The 14,658-nt window shown below is 50.7% G+C and overlaps 1 protein-coding gene across 3 annotated transcripts in view; it reads right to left on the reverse strand.

Moving 5' to 3' along the window:
* Positions 1 to 14,658, reverse strand: part of ATP6V1E2 (ATPase H+ transporting V1 subunit E2) — a 51,111-nt gene that overhangs the window by 16,647 nt on the left and 19,806 nt on the right. Inside the window, exons 1-2 of one of the 3 annotated variants that reach the window (XR_008391953.1) lie at positions 8,262 to 8,620; positions 627 to 804 (exon numbers count right to left, since the gene is read on the reverse strand). The exons of 1 other annotated variant lie outside the window; for it this stretch is intronic. The gene's annotated coding sequence lies outside the window, so the exon portion shown is untranslated. Of the gene's footprint in view, positions 1 to 626; positions 805 to 8,261; positions 8,621 to 14,658 lie in introns of those variants that run through there. One more of the 3 variants, XR_008391952.1, reaches the window with a different exon arrangement.

Here is a 14,658-nt window from a genome sequence, read left to right on the forward strand (position 1 = left end):
CGAGAGTGGGTGATGTTACCGCCTCGCAGGCTGTGGTGACAGGTGCACACGATAAGGGGGTGCGAGCTCACTGTAAACGTGAAAGGAGACAAGTCACAGGTGTTAGTAAGGATGAGCGGGGAAGGTGTAGGGACTGCCCACCTGACGTTAAGAACTGGGAGAGGCAGAGAGAACGGGCTCCAGGACTTGCGGGGCCCAGTGCAAAAGGACGATGCAGGTGTTCAGGAATATTTAGAATGTCAATGTGCCGACAGCAGAGCCTGAAACCCAGGGTGTCCCCCTCCCAAATGCAGGGCTCCTCACATCTTAGGCATCCCCCCAGCACAGGGCCCTCTGATCACAGGGGTCCCCCCTGAGTGTGGGGCCCGGTGCCACTGGCCTGGTGGTCTGCCAAGGCCAGCCCTGGGGGTGCATGAAGGAGACCCCCTGAGGTAAGGGGCTTTGGTGGTGCCTCGCAAATCCCACCCTGAGAGGCTGTGTCTTTGGGAGAGCTAACCATCAGAGGGAGGAAGGGGAGCAGGTGCTGTGCATTCGGAAAGGTGTGGGGACCACAAGAGTAGGCCCAGGGGCGGACGATGCTGAGGCCTCCCTCCCTCCCAGGTAGAGTGGGCCCCTGTTTCACCCACCGGCTCTGGAAGCAGCATCTGAGAAAGTAGGAGGCACCTCTCTGCTCACAGGTCACACACCAAGCTGGCAGCTGCTAATCACAGGGCTGGCGGAGCCTCAAGTTCTCCAGCGCCTCCAGGTTCTCCTCCCTCCTGGCCTTGGCCCCTAGCCCCATTCAGCAGGTCATTTTGCTATGGGCTACAAAATCCAAAAATAAAAGAATAAAGCTCAACTTTTACCCCTATGAACCTCATTTGTATCAAACGACACAGTCACTTTGCCTCAAACTTTTCATCAAAAGGGCCTTTGTAAGGTCCTGGGACAGAAGGCAAGCCTTGGAAGCCAGCCACCAGGAAGCTGGGCAGAAAGTGCTGAGCAAGACAACTTTTGACCAAGGAGGTAGCGTGGGTAGGGTGGGGGTCTCCAGAGTTCCCTTCCCCGCAACCCAGGAAGGGCCGGGCTACAGAGGCCTGCCATGCAACTCTTCTACCAGCACCCAGCTCTGCTTCAGCCAGGAGACGCCAGAGCAGCTAATAGTGCAGCCACAGGGAGCACCCGCGGGTGGGCGCTCCATCAGGGCTTGAGGAATAAAAGAATGAACCATCCAGGGCACAAAGAGATGTGATAGACAACCCGAGGAAGGCTCTGTGAGCTGAAGTGTTCTGTGAAGGCTTCCTGGAGAGGGGGAAGGGCGCACACAGCCCCTGCTGTGTGTTTAGCCTGTGCAGTGCACTGCAAGTCTCCTCCTCTCAGCCCCGGTCCACCCTGCCCCGCCCCCGCCCCTGAAGCAGCACTGACACCACCCTCACTTTGCAGCTGAGAAAGCAGCAGACTCAGAGAGGTTCGGGCGTGGCCTGGGCCTTCTCAGCGGGAAGGTGGCAAAGACCAAGTGTGGCAAGGAGCTGAAAGTTGATTTAAAGGAAACAATACAACATACAGATGATGTATTACAGAATTGTACGCCTGAAACCTATATCATTTTATTCACCAATGTCACACCAATAAGTTCAATTTTTAAATAATAAGAGAAAGGAAGAAAGAAAGAAAGAAAGAAAGAAAGAAAGAAAGAAAGAAAGAAAGAAAGAAAGAAAGAAAGAAAGAAAGAAAGAAAGAAAGAAAGAAAGAAAGAAAGAAATGTATGTCTCATTTGCTTGGGTTTGTGGATGAAGATTCAGGGCTGCTTTGATAATGCAGGCAAAGAATACTATTGCTTTATTTCAAATAGTTCTGTGCAGCCCCACTGTGTCTCCCCATGGGCACGCCTCGAAGTAGCAGATTCAACGGTGTTTGACTTAAAAATCTACCCTTTTATTATGCCCATTCTCTCACTGCCTCCCACCAAAGGCTGTGGAGGGAAACGTCTTTCAAAGGGGACAAGAATGCAAGTCCTCACTCACTGGCCCCACCCATTTCACACCCCTACCCTTTTCTTGAGAAGTAAGCAGGAGATCCACACTCAAAGCCCCGGTAGCTTCCTCTGGATCCCATTCAACACTCTACTTTGTCCTCCTAATAGGGTGAGCGGGACTGTACCCGGCCTGGGGGCTCGTCCCTCTTCAATCAGCCATGCCTAGCTCTCTCTCCGGAGAGCAGGAGGCTATGGCAGGTATAGGAAAGAAGAGGAAAATGGTCAGACCCAGCGAGAAATCTCACAGTGCCTGAGCACTGACTTTCGCTCCCAGGCAATTTCCATATCCTCACAGACATGAAGTCCCCCGGTGTCAGTGCCGCCCGGTGGGCTCCAAGACAACCATGGGCTTTGACTGGAAGGACCTGGAAACAGAGCAAAGTGGTAAAAAGCTCACCAGCTCTCAGATACCAGGCTAACCTCAAGGAACTTCAGGAGACTGCCCTAAGCAAAGCACACTTGACCTAACAAAAGTCTGCGGGCCCACTGGCTCTCAGTCTGTGAACTTCAGCTACAATTTCCCTTGCAATAGAGTCTGTTTCACTCAGAGACCTGCTGGGGGATTTCTGTAAACAGAAAACACTGCCAGAACAGAAATAGAATGTGATTCACTCGACCACAGGGTTTAAACACAGAAGCAGCAGTAATGGACTCTTCCCTTCACAAATTGCCTCACCTTGAGGTGTTTCAAGAGGCAGATAGACCTCTTAATGCATTTCAAATCAGGTTAGAGTGGCAAAAATCTAATTTTCATATACAATTTCTTGAAGAAAGGTGGGAATTTGGCCCTAGCCTGGACTCAGATTTAAGAAGGGGCCTGGAAGCCGAGAAATGAGGAGGGAAGAGTGTGCTGGGGTGGAGGGCAGAACCGAGTGCCCAGGCTGAGTTATGTAGAAGGAGGCTGGCAACACTTCTATGAAGTTTATCAGACAGAGCAGTGGGGCCTAGGGACCAGAAACAGCCAGGGATGGGAACAGTAGGAACAGGAAGCATCATTAGTTGCCATGGTGATAAAGGAACAAGGAAAGGGGGAGAAAGAGTGAGGGGGGTATCAGAGAAGAGCTATGTTGTGCTACTGTCTGCAAACAGCTCTCTCCTCTCTCCCAGACAACGAGTCTGACTCCCTGTCCTCTCTAATACCTCCCCTGCCAGACTCGGCTCATCCCTGACACTCATAAATTACTGTGAAATGATATGAAGGACATTTAGATCCTAAACATGGGTAGGCTGGATGGGTCCCTACCCACTGGGCCCCTGGGTAACTAAGATGAGGGACATCTGTGCAGTGGAACGTTATCTGGCAGTAAAAGGACGGAAGCACTGATACCTGCTACAACACGGAGAAGCCTTGAAAACACTACACTAAGTGAAAGAAGCCAATCACAAAGGACCACATATTAGGATGAGTCCTTTTATATGAAATGTCCAAAATAGGCAAATCTATAGAGACGGAAAGTAGATCAGTGATCGCCTAGGGCTAGAGGGATTTGGAAGTGACAGCTAAAGGCCAGGGTTTCCATTGGGGCGATAAAATGTTCTAAAATTCTGGTGATGGTTACACAACTCTGAATATACTAAAAGCCATTGGACTGTACACTTCAATGGATGAATGAATTATGGGTTTATGAATTATATCTAAACAAGACTTTGAGGTTCCTGCCCACCTGCATGTGGTGAGGGTAAGGATGGGGGTGGGGGTAAGGATGGGGGTGGGGTTGGCCTCCAGGAGGCCCCGGGGCACATCCTGTAGCTGCGGCTACTCTGGAACTCTAGTTCTGCCCTTAGACCTGATGAGCGGGTCATCACGCAGGGCTGGCACTTTAAGAGGAGTCAGAGGGCTCCACCCTGACTCTTCTCTGGTTGTTCCCTCCCTCCTGGGGTTAGGACTCTGTGAGGCCAAGTGGACGCTCTCCGCCAGGCTCATACGTTCTTCCTAGACCCTGGGTGCACAGGACCCCGGAACCCCTGGTCCAAAAGGTCCCAAACCTGTTTCCAGAGCCTGCGGGCCCCTTCCTTGAGTTCATCCTCCCCAAGGTGGGTCAACTGACTTGATGGTGACAATACAAGAGGTGGGATGGGAACTGGATACGGAGGCGGGGACACCCTCAAAGGGTGAGGCAGAGCTGGGGGAGAGAAGAAAGGGCCGGCCGAGTCTCACAAGTATAACAGGATCAGGCACAGTCTGGGGCCAGCTCTCCCCTCTATCTCCACGTTCCGACATGGTGCTGTAAGGACTCCGGAGATTCTCATTTCCACTTGAACTTCTAGGTCACTATAAAGATACTATTTTCAAGATAGGAGCCCAGAACATTGAACAATTTGTTAGCTAGCTTTAGGGTCTAAGATATTTAGCCACATGGTTTGCGAACCTCCATTCGTCCTCCTGCTCTGGAGCCCTGCGAACAGAAACATCTGACCTGCTGGGAGAGGCTGCATCTGAGAGAGAAATCTGAGAGCTTTTCTCTCTGATGCATCCTGGTGTGGGCTGTGCCCAGGCTGCATCTGCGGGTTTAGGAGACACAGTTCCTCATTCCCAGCTAAAGAGAGAGCTGACACATGCCCGCCCACAGCCTTCAAGTCTAATGATTTCTCACAGTGTTTTCTCAGCTGAGCCCAGGGCTTACGCATGTGGTGAGGTGCGGGCTGAAGACGGGTGGTTGTGTAAGCCGCACCGAGGAATCCTGTGTCTGTCTGGCTCCCTTGTCTTTTGTTTTGTGTTAAGATATAATGTAAGAGTCCTGTTGGCAAGAAGTTCTAACAGGGGTGTCCAATCTTTTGGCGTCTCTGGGCCACACTGGGAGAAGAAGAGTTGTCCCGGGCCACACATTAAATACATTGTGACACATGATCACAAAAAACATCTCATAACATTTCAAGCAAATTTACGATTTTGTGTCGGGCCACGGGGTGGACGCCCCTGTCAGCAGAAGCTCAGGAAAAACATCTGCGAGCAGGGCTGGTGCAGGCCAGAGAGTATTGCTCATCTTTCTTCTCCAACTTTCTGACAGCCCACATCCATGGGGGGTCCTGTGGTCTAGCCCTGGAGGTAGGGGCCGGCAAGACACAGGGTCTCTGTTTTCCAAGAAGTCACCCTCTGGTTAAGGAAGTAATATTGACACTGAAGTCATTAAAACACATTGTAAAAAATATATATATCAGCCCTGGCTGGTGTAGGTCAGTGGATTGAAAACGGGCCTGCGAATCAAACAAATGCGGTTCGATTCCCAGTCAGGGCACACGCCTGGGTTGCAGGCCAGATCCCAAGAGGGGACATGTGAGAGGTAACCATACATTGATATCTTTCTCCCTCTTCCTTCCCTTCCTCTCTAAAGATAAATAAATAAAATCTTTATATATATATATATAATTTAGGGTATAACATAAAGTCTTTTCAAGACTAGAGAGCATCTGGTCCAGAGCACCTCCTTGGCACTACGGACATTTTGGAGATCATTCTTTGCTTGGGAGCAGGGAGGGGCGCTGTCTCTGGCAGCATCTCTGGCATGTTTAGCAGCATCTCTGGCGTCTACCCACTAGATACCACTGTCAGCCTCCTTGTCCTAGTTGTGACAATAAAAATGTCTCCAGACACTGCCGAACATCCCCTGGGGGTCAAAATCGCCCTCTGCGGAGAACCGCAGCTCCCCACCATTTCCAGTGTAATTAACAGGCATAGACCGACAGCCCTGGGGGAAGCCTGAGAGGGGGGATGAGTGGGGCTGGAGGAGCCCAGTGCTTGAAGGTGGAGGGAGCACCTGACTGGGCCTCTGAGGGTGGGTAAGATTTGGCTGATCTAGCTGGAAGCCTAGATAGGGGAAAGAGTGAGCTGAGAGGCAGAGGTGGAGACCAGCAGCTTACCCGCCATGGTCCGCAGCTGCACAATGGCCCGAAGGGGCCCAGCTGAGGGCACAAGAGGGAGCTGCAAGGCAGCCCGCCCTCCCTGGCTAAGCCGTGCCCCAGGCACTGAGCTGTGTCTGTCCAGAGGAAAGGGAGGCTTTTTCTTAGTACAAAGGTGTCTTGTGCTCCCCACCTCATAGGCTCCTGGTGCTGCATCGGCCCAGAGAAGGTCTCTTTATAATGACATAAAGGAGCCACCAAGGCCAGCAGAGGCCCCATTGGAGGAGCACGTCTTGAGATGGAGAGGAGAGGCAAATGAGCAAAGGGTCAGCACTCTGCCAGGGTCTGATGGGACTCTAGTTCCCTCCGGCCCGAGTTGGCCCCACTAGGTTCCTTTCCACTCTGACTGATCCATGAACACCCCCCCACCCCTCTGCACATACACACATGAAGGCACCACATGGAAGAATGAGAAGAAAGTTCATTCAAGTGCCCTAAGCAGGTTGAATCAAAAGGAGAAAGAAGGCTCTGACAGAAGAGTCTGGATCAGAAGACAGAGAGCATCCAGTGAACGCAAGGTTCAGACCACTGTTGCTCTGCTCCCTCAGTGGAAAGGCCCTACACAGAGCTGGTCACTCCCCAGGGATGTCACCTCTGCCTGGAGAGCCTTCCCTCCTACCAAAGGACCTTCAGAACCTGTAGAAACCCCACACCCCTGTACCTTCCTTTCCTTTCTTCATCGATCCAGCAGCGGGCCAGATCAGACGAGGGTACAGATACCCCTGGGGGTACATGTAGACTCTCCAAAGGACGCCTAGTTCGTGTGGGTCTTTTGAAGAGCCTCACACTACAAGCCCCCACTGCTCCAAGCGCTCTCTCATAGGCATCCTGTCTGAGCCCACGGACCAGGGCCGCTGCCGGTTCTCCCGCACGCCTCCCTCCCACGGTCACCTTCCTCCCACTTCCCAGAGGAAAGGCACCCTTGTAACTCACCCTAAATCTTACCACGATGCACTGATGGGGGGGGCATGGAATGCACAGTGAGCAAAGGGACGATCTAAATCCTAGTATCCACGTTGGAAAAAAGGAGGGACTAATAATGACTGGGCAAATCATCTAGCTGCCAATTCTCTGCTATTTTAATTCAAAGTGAAGGAGAATCTCTTCTACTTGTCGACTGATGGATTTTTAATGATCCACTCGTGAGCTTTGGCATACAGCTGAAAAGGAGTTTGTAAAATTGAGTGACATCACTCTAACAAAACTCCTTATATGCCTTTGTACTTAGGTATGTTAAAAGGTTTCTGGGCTCAGCTCCTCTCTAGTAAAAATAAATAAAGTAAAATAAAACAGAAATGGAGTGCTGACCCCTGACCCCTTCTAGCAATGAGTAATAGTCATTCGAGGATGTACGAACTAATTAGTGCAGGAGAAAAAAAAAAGCTTCATCTCATTAAGAGATGCAATCTCCAATTAAGCTTTCTTTTTTATGCTTCCTTAGTATCTATTAAAATTTCTAATAGCACTTCTTTTGATTCATTGTGTGCTAGTCATCACGGTGCAGATTTTCTCTAACATTTAGAGCCTATGGTCATCGGAAATTTAAAAAATAAATTCATTTTATATACACAGCTCTGTTGGAGAGATGTATGATAAGGTGATATATAAATGGCCCTCAGTCATAAAAATATGTTGAATGAAAATATAAATTCAAGGAGAAAAAAGAGATGAAAATTCTTCCACATTTAAGAAAGAACTTAATGCATTTTTTAAAAGGGTGATGGTGGGTACCTCATCACTATAGTATTTCATTTAGAAACGTTTTTCAGAATACTAGAACGGTTTTATTTTAAAATGTCAATATTTGCATATACCAGAAAGCACTGCCTATGTAAGTATTTACACTATGAAAAATGGTTGAGTGTTTGCTTCTAAAACTGTGCAAAGAGGTACATATATTTTCAAAATTCTTTCAGGAGTTTGTGAGAAAAATGTTTAGAGTACCAGGGCCACTGATCTGGTCTTGCCTGCGAGGGGAGCATGCACACCATCAATGTGAAGTCAACAGCTTTGAATATTCCCTAAATCTCGGGGGACCTGCGGGCACCCTTAGAGAGGGAGGAGGAGTATCACTGGGGCCCGGGTGGTGGGGGATGGGCCAAGGGGAGCCCCTGCACCCTATCAGTACTTCCCTCTGGTCTTCTTTGCTTTCGTGTTTTATTTTAAGCATTCCTCTAAAATCCCATGCTCCCCACTACAGATGCCCCATCATCAGGTCTGTGTGAAATCTGCTTTGCCGTTTTCCCAAGCTGCCTCAAATCCTTCCTCTCTTTCGGAAGCTTTCTGCGCCCACGGTGCCCCCAGCCCCAGCCCCAGCCTTGTGGTGGCAGTCTAACACCCCTTTTACCACCTGGAACCACTGTTTTCTGTTGCTTCCCGATAGTCCTCACTCTCCAGCTAGGCCCAAGTTTTCTCTTTGGTCTCCGAGTCTTTTTTCTCAGCGGTAAGAAAGATGTAGATAATAATCAAGCGAGATGAAATTTGCAGAGTCGGGCACCAAGCCTGGCCTGCAGCCAGAACTGGGCACCCAATTGCGATCAGCAAATACTTGCTAATCATGCAATTAAATTTTCTCCCTGGCCAGAGATGGTAGAAGTCTGGGCCTTCTAGCGGCCCCCGTCTTCTTCGCCCAGGAAACCAAGGACAGTTACCAACTCCCCAGGTCTCCTGTGGGTAACTTGCTAAGAGTGAGGAAAACGCCCTCCTCCCTCCTGCTGCCACTGCTGGGTCCGCTGGGGGGAGGGAAGCCGAGAGCTATGAGGTCATGCTCGAGTCACGTGACCGCTACCGCATCTGTCAACTGTGGTACAATTGCTGTGACAGTCAGGGCTTGTGACATTCAAACCGGCATCTCTCCCTCCTCCCTCTACAGTGCGCTGGCCCCTTTCACACCAAGGCACCGTCTCAAAAGTCTAGGACCCTGAAGGGTATGGCTCCGAATGCTACAACTTAAGGCCTGGGAACAAAAGAAAAGTCCAAGATTGTACTTCTTGCTGCTGCGGTTTGAACACCACACTTAAGTGCAGGTTCTTTAAAATACTTTCTGCTAACCCAATTTGGCATATGTATTAAAGAGTCTTTTAAAAGTCGCCATACTCTTTAACCCATTAATTCCAGTTCTAGGATGCTCGCCGGTGGGAATAATCTAAACTGGGGCAAAGGTTTAAGCACACCAAATAGCTACACCCCCAGCCACGTCGTTACTAGTGAGTTAAATTTTCTTTACACTATTCTGCATCTTTTAATGTGTGTGCATGAATTTGACAAATAGACAAAATATTATGTACAGATAAATTCCACTAAAAAGCCATGCCCCAATTATAATATTATTATTATTTATTATAATAAAAACTTGAAAGTAGCTCAAATATCAGTTGCTGGGTGCATGGTTAAATAAATTCTAAAACATAACAGGTGCAATAATTTGCAGGCATTGAAAATGAAGGTAACGAAGACCAAGTAATACAATTATGTGAAAGATCAAGATATCAAATGGCAGGTCTCTTATGCCTCATTATTTGAGGGTACCACTGTGAAATCTGCAGGGAAACAGAAAATGGGAACTGTATCGGGATGGCAAAATCATACGTGATTTTTAAAACTTTTTTGAACTTCTAGATGTTTTTCTATTTCTTGTATGATAAAAATACTTTCATAGACTTATGGCTCAGTTATACAATTTAGCCAGAAACGCACAGGGATCTGTCTTCCCTGTCTGTTTGATCTCATTTCATGTCGAAACACCCCACTGAGAACAGGCTTCTTCTCTCCCATTTTACTGAGGAGAAAACTAAGGCAAAAAGAAGGTAAGTGAGTTTCTTGGAGTAAACTAGCAAATCAATGGCAACCCTGGGACTAGCAGAGCTCTGGCCTATGAACTGCACCCGTCCTTATGTAAATGGCTGCACAGCACCACCTGAAGAATACGAGCTCCTGTTACTAAGACCCCAGACTCTGAGATCCGAGTGTGGACTCTCTCCAGTGGGCGAGAGCCTGGAAGCAGGAATCAGAGCCTACGCATGCTCTCTGTCTCCAGGGCGGGAATGCCGAAGGCTTTCTCCATCCACCCTCCAAACCCTCCACCCACACCCACCCACACAACCAGCCTTGTCCCCGGAACAGGCTCCCAGGAAACATGCCCAGGGATGAAGAGAGGGTCAGAGGATTTTCAGTTTATCCTCCCCCAGTCCGTTTAGAATACAGCCCTGCTCAGAGCCTTCATTAGAGGAACTGGGACCCCATAGGCCAGCAGATGTCAAAGGCCAGTTGCAAACCAGGTGGGCACCAGAGGAACAAGCCTGGAAAGAGAGATCAGAAGAGGTCAAGGGTCAGCAACAGTGGGTGAAGTTAGCAGTGGGGAGCTGGGAAGCTCAGGCGCCCCCCAGAACTTGGTCAGCAGTCCCTGGTCCTTCAACTAATGGACAAAGTGTGAACTGCCAGGGTCGCACAACAGCCAGAGAGAGTGGGAGTGAGCCCAATCCAAAGCCCCAGGGAATCGGTCAAAGGTCAGGCCAGGACCTCACAGAACCAGACTCCATCATCCGTTCAACATACCTAGTGCCATTCCTCCTTACCAGGTCTTTCTGTTCTCACAGGGCCTGAGCAGGACCCGATCTCCAGTTCCACCCACCTTGGAGATCCAGGGACCCCATAGTTCCAGGTGGGAAAAATCTGGGAAGTCACCAGCAGGGAGCAAGCTCCCTCTCCAAGGAGATAAGTGCAAACTCCAAAGCACAAGAAATGAACCAATGGGCTGAGAGTCCAAGGATGGGCCCAAGTCCGAGTATTCCAGATCCTGGTGGGGAAAGGTTCCAGAAGGCAGGAGGGGTCAGGAAGAGACAGCACTAAGGGGTCCGGACAGAGGGGCCTGCTCTAAAGAGCTAAGAGAAACCAAAAGATTCCAAAGTTAGGGCAATGTCACAGAAAGGTAAGGGGGGGCTAAGCCTAGGTTTACCAATCCCAGTGGCAGGGCGAGCCCCTACTAAGGAGAAAAGGAGGTGGGAGGGCTCGGACGGGGTGATGTCTGTAAATGGTGCATTTGAGTGTTTGTTCCCACCTGGGAGTGGAGACCACGGAATACCTGAGTGTCAGCAGTTTGTGCTACTGGAGATAAAGTGAAGTCAATCATATTTCCTGTAAGAAAAGGGATGTCACTGGCCCCGAATGCTATTTACAGGGGCTTTTCTGGGGCGGTGGTGGGGCGTGCTGCCTATAGAGAGACCTGTGCATTTGCTGAGCGGGCTGACCACAGGCCGACTTGCTTTGCTGTGTCGTGGGATCAGGGTGGTTTCTTTGGGCCAAGAAAGAGGGTGGGGCAAGGGCCGCACTGAGGACCTGACAGAGAAGCTGGTATATTTTACTCAGTAAGATGAGGTCATGTCCCTTTCATGCTTCTGAGCTCTCAGTGGCTTTCTACTGCGCATAGAATAAATCTAAGCTCCTCAAGTGCCATCCACAAGACCTGTGTGATCTGGCCCTGCCCCTTTCTGACCCCTTCACTCACGGAGTGAAGCTCTACTGGCCTCCTCTCTGGTCCTCAAACCCACATAGCTCTTTCTGTCTCCTTGTCCCGGTGTGGTTCCTTCCACCCAGAATGCCCTCCCCTTCTGCCCGCTCCCGCCCGCTCTACTCTCTGCTTGGCCAGCTCCTTCCCAGCCCTTAAGTCCACAAGGCCCTACTTGAGCAAGGGTCAGAGAAGCCTCGCTGCCCCAGCCCTTGACTTTTCCACAGCACTGAGAGCAACCCGAAGTCACCAGCTGTCTTCTTGTTTGGTGTCCCCTTTCCAGGCCTGGCGCCTCCGGCCACCGCCACCCCGCCCATCCACATTAGAATGTTCCTTTGTGAAAGCTGGGCCCTTTGCTGGCCTGTTCACTGCAAGGGATGCAAAGTCTGGCAGAGCGCCTGACATTTGGTAACCACTCAATAAATATTTGTGGAATGAATGAATGAGCAAATGAATAAGAGGTCTGCTGATTGGAACTGAACCAAGTGAAAATCCAGGGCTCAAATGCCAAACTAGGAAAGATCAAAATCTCTACCGTTCCCCTTCCTCCCGCTGAGCCCCGGGGCAGCTCACTTCCCCTTTCTCCTCTTCTCCCTTCCTCTGTCCCTTCCTTTCTCTGCTTCGCAGAGCCCCACCCCACCTGCTCTGAGCCTGCTCTGGGCCAGATACTGTGCCACCTTCCTACACACCCTGCTCCCCAACATGTACCCCATTCCCTGGCCTCCCACAGGATCCCAATCTTATCCTAGGTCTCCTCAAGTCACATCCCTTGTGCAGTCACCCACTGGTACCCCCTCTCTGTGGGCCTTCATTATGACCGAGGCCTGAGGCCAGAACATCCTGGGAAAGGAGAATGAAGGAACCTCCAAGGATCCAGCCATGGCCATGCATTTGCTAACGTCTCTGTCCTACAGGGAGCTGAAGTTCTGGAGCTTCTACACAGTAATTCTTCATAAAATGAAACACAATAACACTGTCTTTTCAGGTTTTTTCTTTGTAGTCCGAGTGTCCTTAGGTGATCATGACCCAAACTGTGTGTCCTTGCTTCCTTTGAGCTTCAGACTCAAGCAAACCTTTGGCTCCCAAGATCCCTTTGAGTTCTTAACATTCCGGAACCACCGGGGTGTGAATCCACTGAGGTCTGTAGCGGCCAGGATGAGTTGAACATCACCCTCTATGGGCGTGTGTCCCAGTGACAGAAGAATGTGTTCAATTCCGTCATCCCAAGGGTGTGTGGGAGGGTGTGGCGACTGGGCCAAGCGTCTGCCAGGACTGTCTGTCAGAGCTGGAGAGTCTTTAGCTGCGTCTGCAGAGAGAAGTGGAGTAGCCTGCCTCCCGTGGAAAGGCCGCTGTCCTGAAGGGAAGGGCCACTGGGTGAGCTGTGAGCCAGTGCAGAAAGCACTGGGGGCTGTGAGACAGGGAGGGTTGACTGTGCTTTAGAACCGTTTAGAAAGGTGGGGGTGGGGGGGCTGCGTTCCTTCCCAGTACTGTCAATAACAGGCATGATTTCAGGATGAGGTCATGATGTGGAAGGGATAGGAAGGGGCAGACTTGAACAATTTCCCCTAGGGAGCTCCTCCAAGGGCTGCACTTTGGCCCAGAGTAGATCTGCTGGTCCGCTTCGGGAGGTCCTGGGACCCCGGGGACAGAGAGGAAGCCTGTGACATTTTCTGATCTGCTGGTCCGCTCTCTCTGCCTTCTCTGAGCTTCTTGCCCAGGCTCAATGCAACCCCTTTGTTTCTGGCTCTTCAGGAAGCTCCAAATCAGAACTAACTCTCCACTCTCGCTCTACCAACTTACCACCCTCCAACCCCCTCCAAGAGGTACAGGCCTCAGGGAGGGGCGGAGCCTCCCTGCATGTATTTTCAGATTCCCCCCAGCCCTCCGCCAGCAGGGAGGGAAACTACCAAAGCAGTCTCGCCCCAACTGAGCACAGCCTCTGTCTGTACCAGCAGCAAACAGCTTCTCTTGCACCTCAGGAGGAAGTGTTAATGAGGAAAGTGGTGGGGAAGGGTTGTGCCTGCCTGCGGTTGTAACAGTTTGCTCCTTTCAGCACGTGGGGAATGGGGATCGAGGGGCTTGAAGGAGGAGCGTGCCTTCTCGAGAATAGGGGCAAGTGGGAAAAGCTGCCCCAGTACATAAAGGCAGTGGGCGAAGTGCTCAGCCAGCACTGTGGGGTGGCCGGGCCACCGGTTTTTGTTTTGCTGAGGGGACGTTAGGAGGGAGGAGACTGGAGCCCATGGGCGGGGAGGGCTGAGGAGGGGAAGACTGGGGAGAAAGAGAGAGCATCTGGCAGCCTTGGGAGAGGAAAACTTTGGGGAAAACAGAGATGTTTGAGGAAAATGCTGCCCCACAGGCACTAAAGCTGCCCGACTGTCCACTTCTATAGAGATGAATTAATGTCGGTGCCCCAGCAATGGGTGGGGGCCAGCTTAGAGGGCCAGAGCGGGGTAGGCCAATGGGGTCCAGACGCTCCTGGGTTATAGCTAGGAAGTGGGGTTCTAGTTCCCAGAAGGGGCAACAGCTGGGGTTTGGGGGCTAAGTCAGCTGGGAAGAGACCGCTTTGCGGGGTCTGGGAAGATGGCTAAGAGGGAAGACGGGAGGCTCTAGGAGTAGGGGGATCCCGACAAGAAAAAATGGTAAGATAGGGAATACTGCTGGGCCAGAAAAAAGGAGGAAATGTTATCCCATGTGACAGCGTGAATGGACCTGGAGAGCATTATGCTAAGTGAAGTAAGACAGTCAGAGGAAGACAAATACCGTGTCATTTCATTCATATGTGGACTCTAATGACCCAAATGAACTTACAGCAGAATAGGGACAAACTCATAGGTGATGAGCAGGCCGACAGCTGTGGGGTGCGGAGCGACGGGGCTGGATGAACCGAGCAAAAAACAAAACAGAGAGAGAGAGGGGGAGAGAGACAACTCCCCCACGAACACGAACAACAGTGTGGTGACTGCCGGGGAGGGAGGAGGAGGAGGAGGAGGGTACAGGGTGGGGAAGTGGTGATAGACTTGGCTGGTGAACCCACGACACACTGTGCAGCTGACATGTTGTGGAACTGTGCACCTGAAACCTGTGCGATTTTGTTAACCAGTGTCACTCCAATAAATTCCAGTAAAATTAAAAAAAAAATAGTAGTGAGAAACTATGTTGGAAAGCCTCAAGTCCTGGACAAGAGAAATGATATAGTCAGGTGGGGGGGGGGGCGGGAGTGGACAAGGCATACAGGTCACTGATT

This window comes from Artibeus jamaicensis, unplaced genomic scaffold (assembly GCF_021234435.1).
Source record: "Artibeus jamaicensis isolate MK-2021 breed Jamaican fruit bat unplaced genomic scaffold, CSHL_Jam_final contig_465, whole genome shotgun sequence".
NCBI lineage: Eukaryota > Metazoa > Chordata > Mammalia > Chiroptera > Phyllostomidae > Artibeus > Artibeus jamaicensis.